The 11,685-nt window shown below is 39.9% G+C and overlaps 1 long non-coding RNA gene across 2 annotated transcripts; it reads right to left on the bottom strand.

The window, feature by feature from the left end:
* Positions 1–3,001: 3,001 nt before the first annotated feature.
* LOC102969175 lies at positions 3,002–11,658 on the bottom strand. Of its 2 annotated transcripts, XR_006211432.1 has the most exons (3): positions 11,442–11,658; positions 4,043–4,253; positions 3,002–3,039 (listed from the first exon to the last, which is right to left on the bottom strand). It is a non-coding gene; the product is annotated as an uncharacterized LOC102969175 (long non-coding RNA). The 2 variants fall into 2 exon arrangements; XR_006211426.1 differs by lacking the exon at positions 3,002–3,039 and having other exon boundaries at positions 3,910–4,253.
* Between the last annotated feature and the right edge of the window lie 27 nt (positions 11,659–11,685).

Here is an 11,685-nt window from a genome sequence, read left to right as displayed (position 1 = left end):
TACAACCCAAAAGAAGAGAGTTTCAAGGAGGCTCAGAGGCCAGAGGGTCACACACCACAGATGACAGAGAAGGAAGTAGGGTTGTTAGATTCGATGCAGGACTCCCACTTCACTTTGCATTTTGGATGAACAATGATTTTTTTTTTTTTTTGGTATAAGTTTAATAAGTATGATATACTTACACTAAAAATATCATTCGTTATCTGAAATTCAAATTTAACTGGACACTGTATTTTTATTTGTTAAATCTGGTAACCCAAAATAAGGGCAATGGAAAAGCCACAGGCATGGCAAAAGGAAGGAACCTGGAAAGTCTTTCAACAGAATGTCGGGGCAAGAGCCAGAAAATGGTAAGTTATAGAGGAAACGGTTGCTGAACAATACACACAGGGTGCCCACAAGCCAGCCTGTTTTGCCGCAGTGGGAGAGCATGTACCAGCTATTTGCTGAGTATTTGCAACCCACACTGATGGTTTTTTAAAACCACAAAACTGAGGAAATAAGCATATGATTCAGAACCTCCTGGAACATGGTAATAAAAATGTGTTGAACTGAAGAAGTTTAATGTATATATAACCTGTTCCTGGGTGTATGTAGACACAGACAATTTTGTAAGGCTTTATTTATTTTCCCTTTCTGCAAAAGGGATTGAATGAAATAAAACAGTCAAGTGACCAATGAATTCACAATAAGGGAGATTCTCATTCTGAAGAAATGTAACTTTGTGTGATAACTGAGACCATAGAGGATAATGAAGTAGTATTTAAATATACGTAAAGCACCTAGCACATTGCCTGGGGCTTGACAACAACAGTTCCTATGTGTGTCTGGAGGCTACTTTACATTTGGGGCGAGGACAGAGACTGGTTTCTTAAAAACTTGGTGCATTGCAGTATTATAATAGAATGTTTAATTATTTAATCATTACAATGTATATATAATATATAATAATAGAATGTAGTGTGCTTTGTTTGCACACTGTCAGGCATGTGGTAATCTTTAGTCAGCGTGAACTAGCCTTATTGTCCTCAGTTCATATCCTACTACCTTTCGCTTATTAGAATCAGTCTTTCCTTCTGTCCAAAAGGTGTGGTGTCCTCCATACACACAAGGTGAGGCCTGATTATGGAGTAGTGATGTGGTCAGGTACGCGTTGTGTCCAGTGAGTTGGTAAAATTAAAGTCTTGTGCACCAGGCTTTTAGAGAATATTCCCAGGGTACCAACACATTCCACTCTTCTTGGAAAGTCAGGGCTTACTGTGGGGCGTCTGTTGCATTGAGAACAGCTGGGGAAGACTGTTCTTTTTTCGAAGGGTCACTGCAACTGCTTTTAGGATTTGACAATACAGTGTCTGCCTTTTTTCAGAGAAGTGAAGAAAGTTACAATAACAGAAGGAAACGGGCCTTCCTCAATAGGTGGGCAGATGGGATGCTTTTGAAATTTAAATGGAGCTCTTGCAAGCCTTTGTTTTATATATAGACGGTATAAAGAATGACACATGCTAGATGGAATAGTTTGATGGCAGGTCAAGCATTTGGCTCTGTAGTATATTAACAGATTTCTATTTCATTGGTTTCATTTGTCATTCTTAAAAATGTCCTATCTTAACAAGAGCCCTTGAGGGAAAAAATCCAGCAACAAATGCCTGGCATTTTCATGGCAGCCAGCAGCTTGACTACAGTGTCACATTCACAAATGAAGTGATGGAAAATAGTGAATTTTATTATGATTTTTGACTTGAGGAACCCACAAATTTGGCCACTAAACATGAAAGTCAAGTGAAACTTTCTGGAAAGTTCTGCAGGACTTGCCAACTTAACGTAGAATTTCCTAACCTTTGAGGTTATTCTAAACACTCAGTGTTCTCATGGAAGAAGAGATTATCCGGTAACTCAAGATAGACTCCCAGGTCAGCATCTCAAAGCCCTTACCTGAAGACGTGGGATCTTCACCTCAACGTGTCAGAGAAGCACCAGGCCAACATGTAGAGGGTGACTTATTCTCTGTGGACCTTCACCGTCAGAGGCTCAAGTGCAGACAGAAAGATAAAGAGCTTCTGTCTACAATTTAGGATGCTCTATATCTGCCTGATATTTATGTATTTTTCCTAATGTTTCTGTTCGCTTAAAGTCCTATGGAGTCTTCCCAGGATGAAGACGGAGGAGAATGGATGTAAACATCACAAAACATACCCCAAACACGGAATGAACAGAGGTCAAATCTTGCAGGTTTGGGAATTACAACTCAGTGCAAAACATGACCTGGATTTCATGATAGACATATATATGTAAATGTGTCAGAGCTTCCTAAAGCTAATTTGGAAAGCACTGAAAATATCTCAGAGAATGCTTTAGGATGCCTCTTATCAGTTATTAGCAGGTAAAGCTGTAAGATGCATCCAAGCCACTTAATCATTGAAGGCAAATTTGCCTACAGGCCTCCCACTCACCTGCTAGTCACTGACCACTCATCTCTTAAATGGCCATGGTCTGAACTTATGCATGCTCTGTGTTCTCCAAGAAGATAGTATTAAAAATGCAGAGTTTCATTTGTATGTGATTCCTGTGGGAGGCACGATGGAGGGTTTGAAGCCATTTGGGACAGTGATCTAATGACCAGCATTTGAGTTATCAGTTCTTGGAAGAAAAAGATGTTGAGGACACAGAGGATAAAGGAGGAGGAAAATAATTTATGAAATGCAACAAAGCGTCTGACTTAAGTACAGTGTGTTTCAAGTGTATTGTTAAAAATCTGTAATGGCGGTTAATAGAAAGTGAGAAACCGAGCACTCACGTACAGAGGATTTCTGTGTAGATTTAGTGTTTATCTAGGGGATGTAAATAAATAAGTTACTTTTACCATTAAATAGAAGAATGAGCCAGGGCACTGAGTCAGTTAAGCATCTGACTCTTCATTTCATCTCAGGTCATATCTCACGATTGTGGAATCAAGTCCTGTGTTGGGCTCCGTGCTGACAGTGCAGAGCCTGCTTGAGATTGTCTCTGTCCCTCTTTTGCTGCCCCTCTCCTGCTCTCTCTCTAAATAAAAAGAAAAAAAAAAAAGGCAAAAAAGGGAAGAATGGGCCATTGTTGCCCCACACTTGCTGCTGCTTGCATCCTCTTGTGCCCATGGCCTAACCGGGCCATCAGCTTTTTAGCAGATGTACGGTAAGCATTATTTTGCACAGAAGACAGGACCCGAGTCTACAGACACTAATAATTGATTTGTCTGGTTTTCCCTATTTTCTTTTTCTTTTTTCATGACTATATCTATTGCCTCATGTTGATTTATATACATAACCGGGAAAAACTGGTCTTACTGCAAAAATAAGTTTTGTGGTTTATCTAGGAATAATACAGGAAATATTGCTTTTTTGTGAGGAAAATAAAGTTTTCAGCTTATTTCAACCTAATAAAGTAAGAATTTTGTGGGGCGCCTGGTTGGCTCAGTCAGTTAAGCATCCAACTTCGGCTCAGGTCATGATCTCGCGGTTGGTGAGTTCGAGCCCCACATCGGGCTCTGTGCTGACAGCTCCGAGCCTGGAGCCTACTTCAGATTCTGTGTCTCCCCCTCCCATGCTCATGCTCTGTCTCTCTCTGTCTCTCAATAATAAATAAACGTTAACAATTTTTAATAAAATAAGTTTGAAAAACAAAACAAAAAAGAAACACTGCAGAGTAACTGCCTAGATTATTTAGATCCCTTTAGGTGAGGCATGTGTGATGGATATGTGAACTAAGAACATACAACCTTTGTCATATAAGTGATGATGTAAATATGAGTGTATTACATTTAAGTTGCTATAAAGGACATCATATGTATTTTTCTGAGTATGCAAATATCAGCTTCATTTCCTCTTCCTTCTCAAGGCACATGAAACTAAGGAATCCTCAAATTTGAACATCCTCTCCATTTAAATAAATTTGTATTCCAAAAAGAACATAAGGCAATTTACAAAAATGCCAAAAATAAGATAAAAATTAAGTTAATGGGGAAAGTAGGAAGTAAGTACAAATGAGTGTAGATAAAATAAGATTATACCAGAGAGAGTGAGGACACGAAACTCATTCCCGGTGTCTGATCGGGGAGGTTACATGACTTAGTGCAGACAGCAGAATTTATCCTGTGGGTATTCCAAGGTAACATCCTATAAGCTAGAAAACTGTGTCTTCAACGATAATCTTTACAGCAAACAGTACTGAACTTCACAGGGCTTTTTCTTCTACTGCCGATGAGAAAAATTACTGCACACCTGGAAAATGATAAAATGAGGATTACTTGTCAAGTTTGTTTTTTTTTTTTTTTTAATTTGTAACATACTAGATAGAAGCAGTGGCAATTTATAGCCCTGCAGGTGAGAGGTTACCTTGAAGAACCTGATAAAGGATTAGGATGTTCTAGCCCAGTGGAAAAAGTGTTATGATTCAGCTGAAGAAAGTTAACCGGGAATATTGTATTGAGGAGGTTCAGAATAAGCCACCCCAAAATATGCTACTTTGGCATGTGGATTATTTTGAGCTGAAGATAATCAAAGCCTGGTAGTTTCAGGAAAAGCTTTTTATCTCCTTCTTAACTGCCTAAAAATATTAGAAAGGGCACCCATACCAGGAAGAGAGCCATTATCAGAGAAAGCTTTTTCATCTGAGAGACTTATCTGTGTGGCAGGAAAAACATTTGCTTACCAAACATTTAATTTACTCTTCTCATCTTCCTGAGAATTGTCTTCCTCCTCTTTGAAGCCCCAAACCTCTATCCTTTTCCTTAGCTCAGAACAGTATGTAAGTCTCAACTGCCTGGCCAGCTTTGAGTCTCGTATCTTTGAGGGGCTCCCTTACATATGTAATTGAAATGTTTCGTTTTATCTTGTTAATCTGTCTTTATTATGGAGATGGGAGAGTTCTTAGCCAAGAATCTAGAAGGGTAGAGTAAAATTGTTTTCCTCCCCTATAGTATCGGCTATTTTACTTAGAGTCCTTTCCTCTCCAAGTATTTAAAGCTCCAATGCTCAAATGCATGCTGAACTAGGTCTCATTGATATCACTGGACATTCTCTGTTATAAGCCAGATGAAGGAAGTGTTCATTGTGTTGTATTAGAAAACATCTACACGCTCATTCATTTACATATTGCTTATGGCTGCTTTCGTGATATATGACAGAGACTGAATGGTCCCTAAAGCCTAAAATATTTACTCTCTGGGCCTTTACAGAAAGCATGCCAACCCCTGAACTAAATAAAACATTGATACCTATTCCTTAACTAGTATGAACATTTTGCTTAATTTTTAACATCAGCTAATGTTGATAGATGATGGGATACCAAACACATCATCCTGGTACTTGGTAGAAGCAATTCTATAGAGCGCCAAAATACTACTGCTAAATACCAGAGACTCAGAGTCTTTAATGGCTGGCCCCTGGAATCAGGGTTTTAACATAGTCTCCAAGTGACTTTTACCCATGTGCAAGTTTAAGACCTGCTGGAGCCCTCTGGTCCTGTCCAGTGGTTCTGTCCAGCTTCTGGCTCCATAGGTCTAAACTGGGGCCCAAGACTGCATTTCTAACAAGCTCCTGAGTGATACTGATGTTGGTGCTCCAGGGGCCTTAGTTTCCTCATCTGTAAAATGGAGATGATAAACATCTATATCATAGAATTATATTAAAGTAACGTACACTTATATCTTGCTCCCACATCTTTCAAGCCATAGTGTTTGGGCAAATTACTCAATGTCTTCGTTCCTCTAAGTAGGGGTAATAATAATGATACCCACTTCACAAGTTTGTTGGAAGGTGTAAATAATATGTGCAAAGTAGCTAGAATGGAACACAGTAAATAGTAAGATACTCTTCTCTTATCATTATTTGTTACATAAGGTGTCTGATGCATAGTAGAGATTCCATCAACGCCCTCTCTATTCCCTCCCTTTATGTCCCTCTAGTCTCTTCTGTTGATTTCTAACATGTCTAATTACAGGACTTCTTCAAGGATGCTGATTTAGAAATACTCAAACCAGGGGCACCTGGGTGGTTCAGTCGGTTGAGCATCTGACTTCTGCTCAGGTCATGAACTCACGGTTCTCTGTCTCTCAAAAATAAAAGGAAGGGGGGAAGGAAGGAAGGAAGGAAGGAAGGAAGGAAGGAAGGAAGGAAGGAAGGAAGGAAGGAAGGGAGAGAGGGAGATCCAAACCATTCCAGAGGGTGCCACACAAATGAGGACCCAAAAGTTGCTGAGATATGGACCGTGATGCCCAGGCACCTGTTGGATGGCCTTCTGGCAGAGTGCCTCAGGACAGACAATACGGGAAGTGGGCTTGCTGATCCTTTCCATCTCATGGGAGCACAGACATTCCCAAGGTTCCTGGACATTCTTACTTTGTAGTACATTAATCTATGTGGCACTACGTTTACTTTTCTGAGGACACCGTTTGGGACAATGTATGGTAAGCCTGAGAGGTCATTTCTCTTTGGCAGCACTGCCCTCCATAACAAAGCGAATGTTCTGTGAAAGGCATCTGGATTTTGTTTCAGGCTTCTCTTTGCTTTCTTGGGGTTTAAGTGCTGCCAGGAACTGCCTTCTGAGAATTGTTTAGGAAACCTTAATTTCTGGACGCAGGGTGGTGTTTATGGATACATCCTTGCTTAAAATGACCAAATTAGGGCCAATACTGTCCACAAGGGTGCACTGGCCACCAGCAGTCCCTATCAGTCTTGTGGCCACCTCATCTCCAGGCTTGCAGAAGACAGAGTCATTGGTCATGATGTGCCTTCCATGTAAGAGAGCAAGACTGAGTGGGAGGTACACTTTCTCTACTAACAAGGTATGTGGTCTCTGCCACACACCAGCATAGGAACAAGTCCAGTATTGATGCCACGTCTTTATGATGGGCTCCATGCCACCTCTGCTTGTTTTGTTGTGAGAAGTTTCTGTTCAAATAAACACACTGCTGGGACTAGTATTCCCAACCAATAGGACCTAGAATAAAAGGAGAAGTTTCGGGTTTTCTATAGAGAATAAACAAATGGAAGACAAAGAAGGGAAGGACAATAATTAATGATATTGAGCACCTATGCTTTGCCAGGCACTGTGCTATTTGGGACCATTTAGACTTTAAGAAAATTTGTGATAAACCTACTACCACTGTACATCCCTCCCTCCCTTCATGTCTTCTTTCTTCCCTCTCTGAATAATTCACTCAAAAGCTATTTTATAGCCTCCCATTACCTCCCCTCCCCTCTCCTCCCTTCCCTTAGAGGCCAAAGGGGCTGTGACAGCAGCAACAGCAGCAGCAGCAGCATGGGTGGTGAAGCCAAGGAAGCAACCAATGTGCTAAGGAAATTAGATTACAGGAATTGGGGTGGGGGAGAAGGAAAGCGAAAGAGAAGAAACTATATTGAGGATAATGGGAATGAGGTTTCTTGCTGTTCAAGAAGAGGTTTACAAATACGGCAAAGGGAGAGGCTAGAAATAACCCTGATGTGCTAGACCAGAATTGAAGGGGTCAATGCTTTTTTAAAACACTTACTTAATTTTGAGAGACAGAGTGTTAGTGGGCAGAGAGAGAGGGAGACCCAGAATCCAAAGCAGGCTCCAGGCTCTGTCAGCACAGAGCCCCATGTGGGGCTCAACCCAAACCCACAAACCACGAGATCAGGACCTGAGCCATCCAGGCGCCCCTCATTGTGAACGTTTAAAGAGACAGATAGCTGCTGAAAGAGATACATGAGTATATGCATATACGTATATAGATACTAATATATTTTCTAGATCTATCGTCTCAGAGGGTCTAGTAGTAATAACGTAGCAGTAGCAATCAGCACACTTACTGCCTAGATCTTCATTTTTAAACACTAAAAGGAACCAGGGCTCCTTGGGGAAATGGTTGACTCTAAGTCTGGTGCGGAGAATGTAGAAGATGAGTCTGGAGCATCTTGTACTAGAATGTAAAGAAGTGCTCAATGATCGATGAGGGTGTATCAAAAGGATAAAAGACACAACTTGAGGATTTCATCAAATATGGGACAATTTGAGCACTAAAATAAATAGCAGATTACAGCCCATTGAACAAAATGGGAATCGTAAGTCCATATAGATATGAATGAATGAATGAATGAATGGAGGAAGAGGGAAAAGCTCTTCCTTATTTTAGAATGACAACTACTATATGTAGGAAGAATTATGGAAATAAGAAATCACAACGGAACAGCCGTTAAAATGGTAGTTAATTGGGGCACCTGGGTAGCTCAGTCAGTTAAGCATCTGACTTCGGCTCAGGTCATGATCTCACAGTCCGTGAGTTCGAGCCCCGCATTGAGCTCTGTGCTGACAGCTCAGAGCCTGGAGCCTGCTTCAGATTCTGTCTCCCTCTCTCTGACCCTCCCCCGTTCGCTGTCTTTCTCTGTCTCAAAAATAAACATTTAAAAAATTTTTTAAAAATGGTGATTAATTCATGTGGTATTCACCAATAAATGCTAAAGTTGGTATGTAGAGGTTTGATTGGTATAGGATGTTAGCATAGTTTGGGGAATTTCTCTTCACAAAATACTGATCAATTACAGAAGGCAAAATGACTTTAGTAGTGACTGAGGAAATGTCCCAGGTTGAAGGAAAATAATGAAGGGCAAAACTCAGTGAATCTGAATGGGATGCTGTACCAGAATAGAAATGACCCATGTTGAAACACTTTTCAAATTTTGAATAGGGTCTGTGGATTGCACAGTAGTGTTCGATCAGTGCTGATTTCCTGTTTTGGACTGCTGAATTAGCATGTGTTAGAGTGTCCTTGTTTTGTAGAAATGCATACTGAAGTTTTCAAGAGGGGATTGGGCAAGGCAGGCGTCTGTGACCTACTCTCAAGTGATTCAGAAAAAGAATGGGGTGGGGGAGGTGTGCAAATGTAACAGAATAACAAAAAAAAAATGGTACAAAGGTGATAAAAGGTTGAAAACTGCAGATTCTGGGAAAGGGGGATATGGGAGTTCTTTTTACTGACAAGATATGAAGTAACAGGCAAAGGATCTATGATTAGTAAGGTTAATTCATTAATATTGCATTACTGTCAGGGTATTTGCTGTACCTGCCTTTTCAGCATGTCCCTGAAACAGGATTACACATCCCATCTCACTGGAGTCTGGCTTGACATGAGACTTGCTCTAAGAGTCATCATGTAGTTCTGCCATCTCTTTTCCTTCCGCCAGGAAAAAAGAATATCCAAAGGCTGCTCCTTTAGTCTAGATCCCAGAGCCAATCCACAGGAGCAGAGCTGCAGCATATGTGAGCCAGAAAGAAACCTTTGTTGTGGCAAGCCACTGAGATTTGGTGGTTATTTGTTACCCACAGCTAACTTAGTCTCGGCTAACTTATAAATTAGCTAGTAAATAACTTGGGTGGTTAGAGTGTGAATATAGTTTATCTGTCTGACATCAAAGTCCATGCTCTTTCCACTTGATATAAAGAATTATTTATTGATTTTAAAACCATTTTATTGATTAAGCTGGGTTTTGTTGTGCTCACCTGAACTGAGCTTGTCCCATTTCTTAGCACTGAGGTAGCATTTGTCTTGTACTCCTTTTTAGTCCTTATTCTCCTTTGCAGCAGAACCATTATTTCCAGTAATATTGTAGATAAGATAGCCCAAAAAAATTTGTGACAAAGTACTAAAAAATGCTAAATAAAATATGGCTGAACTAGCAAGAAAGTAAAGGAAATAATCAGAGTATTTACTCAGAGTATTACTCTGAAATACTATGAGACTAAAAATGTAATGAAAACAGAAATCCAAAGAGAAGGACATGAGCAACAAAGCTAATGGTTGTTCAAAGGGTAGATTTGGCTTGTAGAGATTAATGATTTTATATATATATATATGTATATATATATATATATATATACACATATATATATAAAATGTATATATGTATATATACATATATATGTATATATACACTATATATTTAATGTATATTAAATATATTATTATATTAAATATATTAAAATGTTAATTATAAATATATTTAATATATATTTAATATATAATCATATATATATACATATATATGATACAGATGCTATATCTTTTTATTTTGAAAGAGTTTAAAACTCAAACAAGTTGCAGAAATAATAGAGAGTTCCTATGTGCCTTTCTCTAAGCTTCTGCAATGATAATATATTACCATAGCACATTGGGAAAACCAGGGAACTGACATTGGTACAATACTATTAATTCAGGTATATACCCTATTTGGATTTCACTAGTTTTTAACACAGTATTTTCGGTGCCAGTCAGTGCCCAACCTTGTGTTACCTCTTAGTGGTACCCTTCTCCCAACCATAACACCTGGCAACCACTGATCTGTTCTCCATCACCACACTTTGAGAATGGTATATAATCATACAGTACATAACACTTTAAGACTGTTTTTTTTTTCTTTTCACTCAACACAATGTCCTGGAGATCCATCCAAGTTGATGCATGTATCCTTCCTTTTTATTGAGTAGTATTCCACGGCAAGGATGTTCTCTAGTTTGTTGTCTATTCATTCACTGAAGGTTGTTTGGCTTTTTTCCAGTTTTTGACTATTACAAATAAAGCTTTCTATGAACACTCATATACAGAGTTTTGTGTGAACCTAAGTTTTCATTTTTCTAGCATAAATACCCAGGAGTATGATTGGTGGGTGACAGGACAAGCATATATTTATAAGAAACTGTCAAACTGTTCCAAAGTATCTGTGCCATTTTATATTCCTCCCAACAATGTATGAGATAGCCAGCTGTCTGCATCCTTGTCAATATTTGGTTTGTCAGCACTTTTTATTTTAGCCATTCTAAATAAATAAATTGTGGTATATAGCTAAAATGAAATACTATACAGTAGTGAAAATTAAGGAACCATAGCCATACCCATCATCACTGAAGATTCCCTTCAGTCCTTCACAAGATAATGTATTTTAATAATGTTCAGCTTTTGCTTTCAAAAAGCAGTTTTTATGTCTTGCTATTTGTCAGTATTTCAAGTTATGATAACATAAGAGGTTGGTTATGGAAACTGGGCTCTGAGTCACTGGGGAGGAAGGGTGGAGCTTCAATTTGACTCCTGCCTGGGACACTTATGAAGTAATCAAATAAAATGCACTGGTCACAAATCTACAATATCAGGTACTTCTCATATTTCCCAGGAGTACTCCCCCTCCCCCCCCCCCCCACCTTTTTCATAATCACAGTTGCACCCCTTGAGATCTTATGTTTGATGAAAATCAGAACGTCCCTATGGCTGTCCGTGGCACTGAGTTCCTAAGGACTGGCCAATCACTGATGGTAGCAACCACCTGGGCCGCCCAGCTCCGCGCCCCCCCCCCCACCCCCCAACACCTCCTCCCTTCTCTAAGATCTCGACGGTGACCGATAGGGCAGCTTTCCATTTCAATTCCCCTTCACTCTCTCACCAAAACTCTCAAGTCTGCGCAGGCTTCATCACTCTATTAGAGTGTGTACACCCTGGGACTTCCAGGCCAAAACATCCTCAGTTGGCCTTCAGCAAAACCAGCGGACAGCTAAATTCGGGCCTTAACTGATTTATCGCGCAGCGCTTCTTAACTAACCGGCAGCCCCCAGAGGGGCAGCCTCTCTTCAACGCGTCCACGCCTCGCTAACGCAACAGACAAGGCGCCCGGAAGTGGCGGCCAAGCT

Source organism: Panthera tigris, chromosome A1, assembly GCF_018350195.1.
Source record: "Panthera tigris isolate Pti1 chromosome A1, P.tigris_Pti1_mat1.1, whole genome shotgun sequence".
Classification (NCBI taxonomy): Eukaryota; Metazoa; Chordata; class Mammalia; order Carnivora; family Felidae; genus Panthera; species Panthera tigris.
Note: the sequence above shows the minus strand (reverse complement) of the source record. Positions and strands in the feature narration are given on the sequence as shown.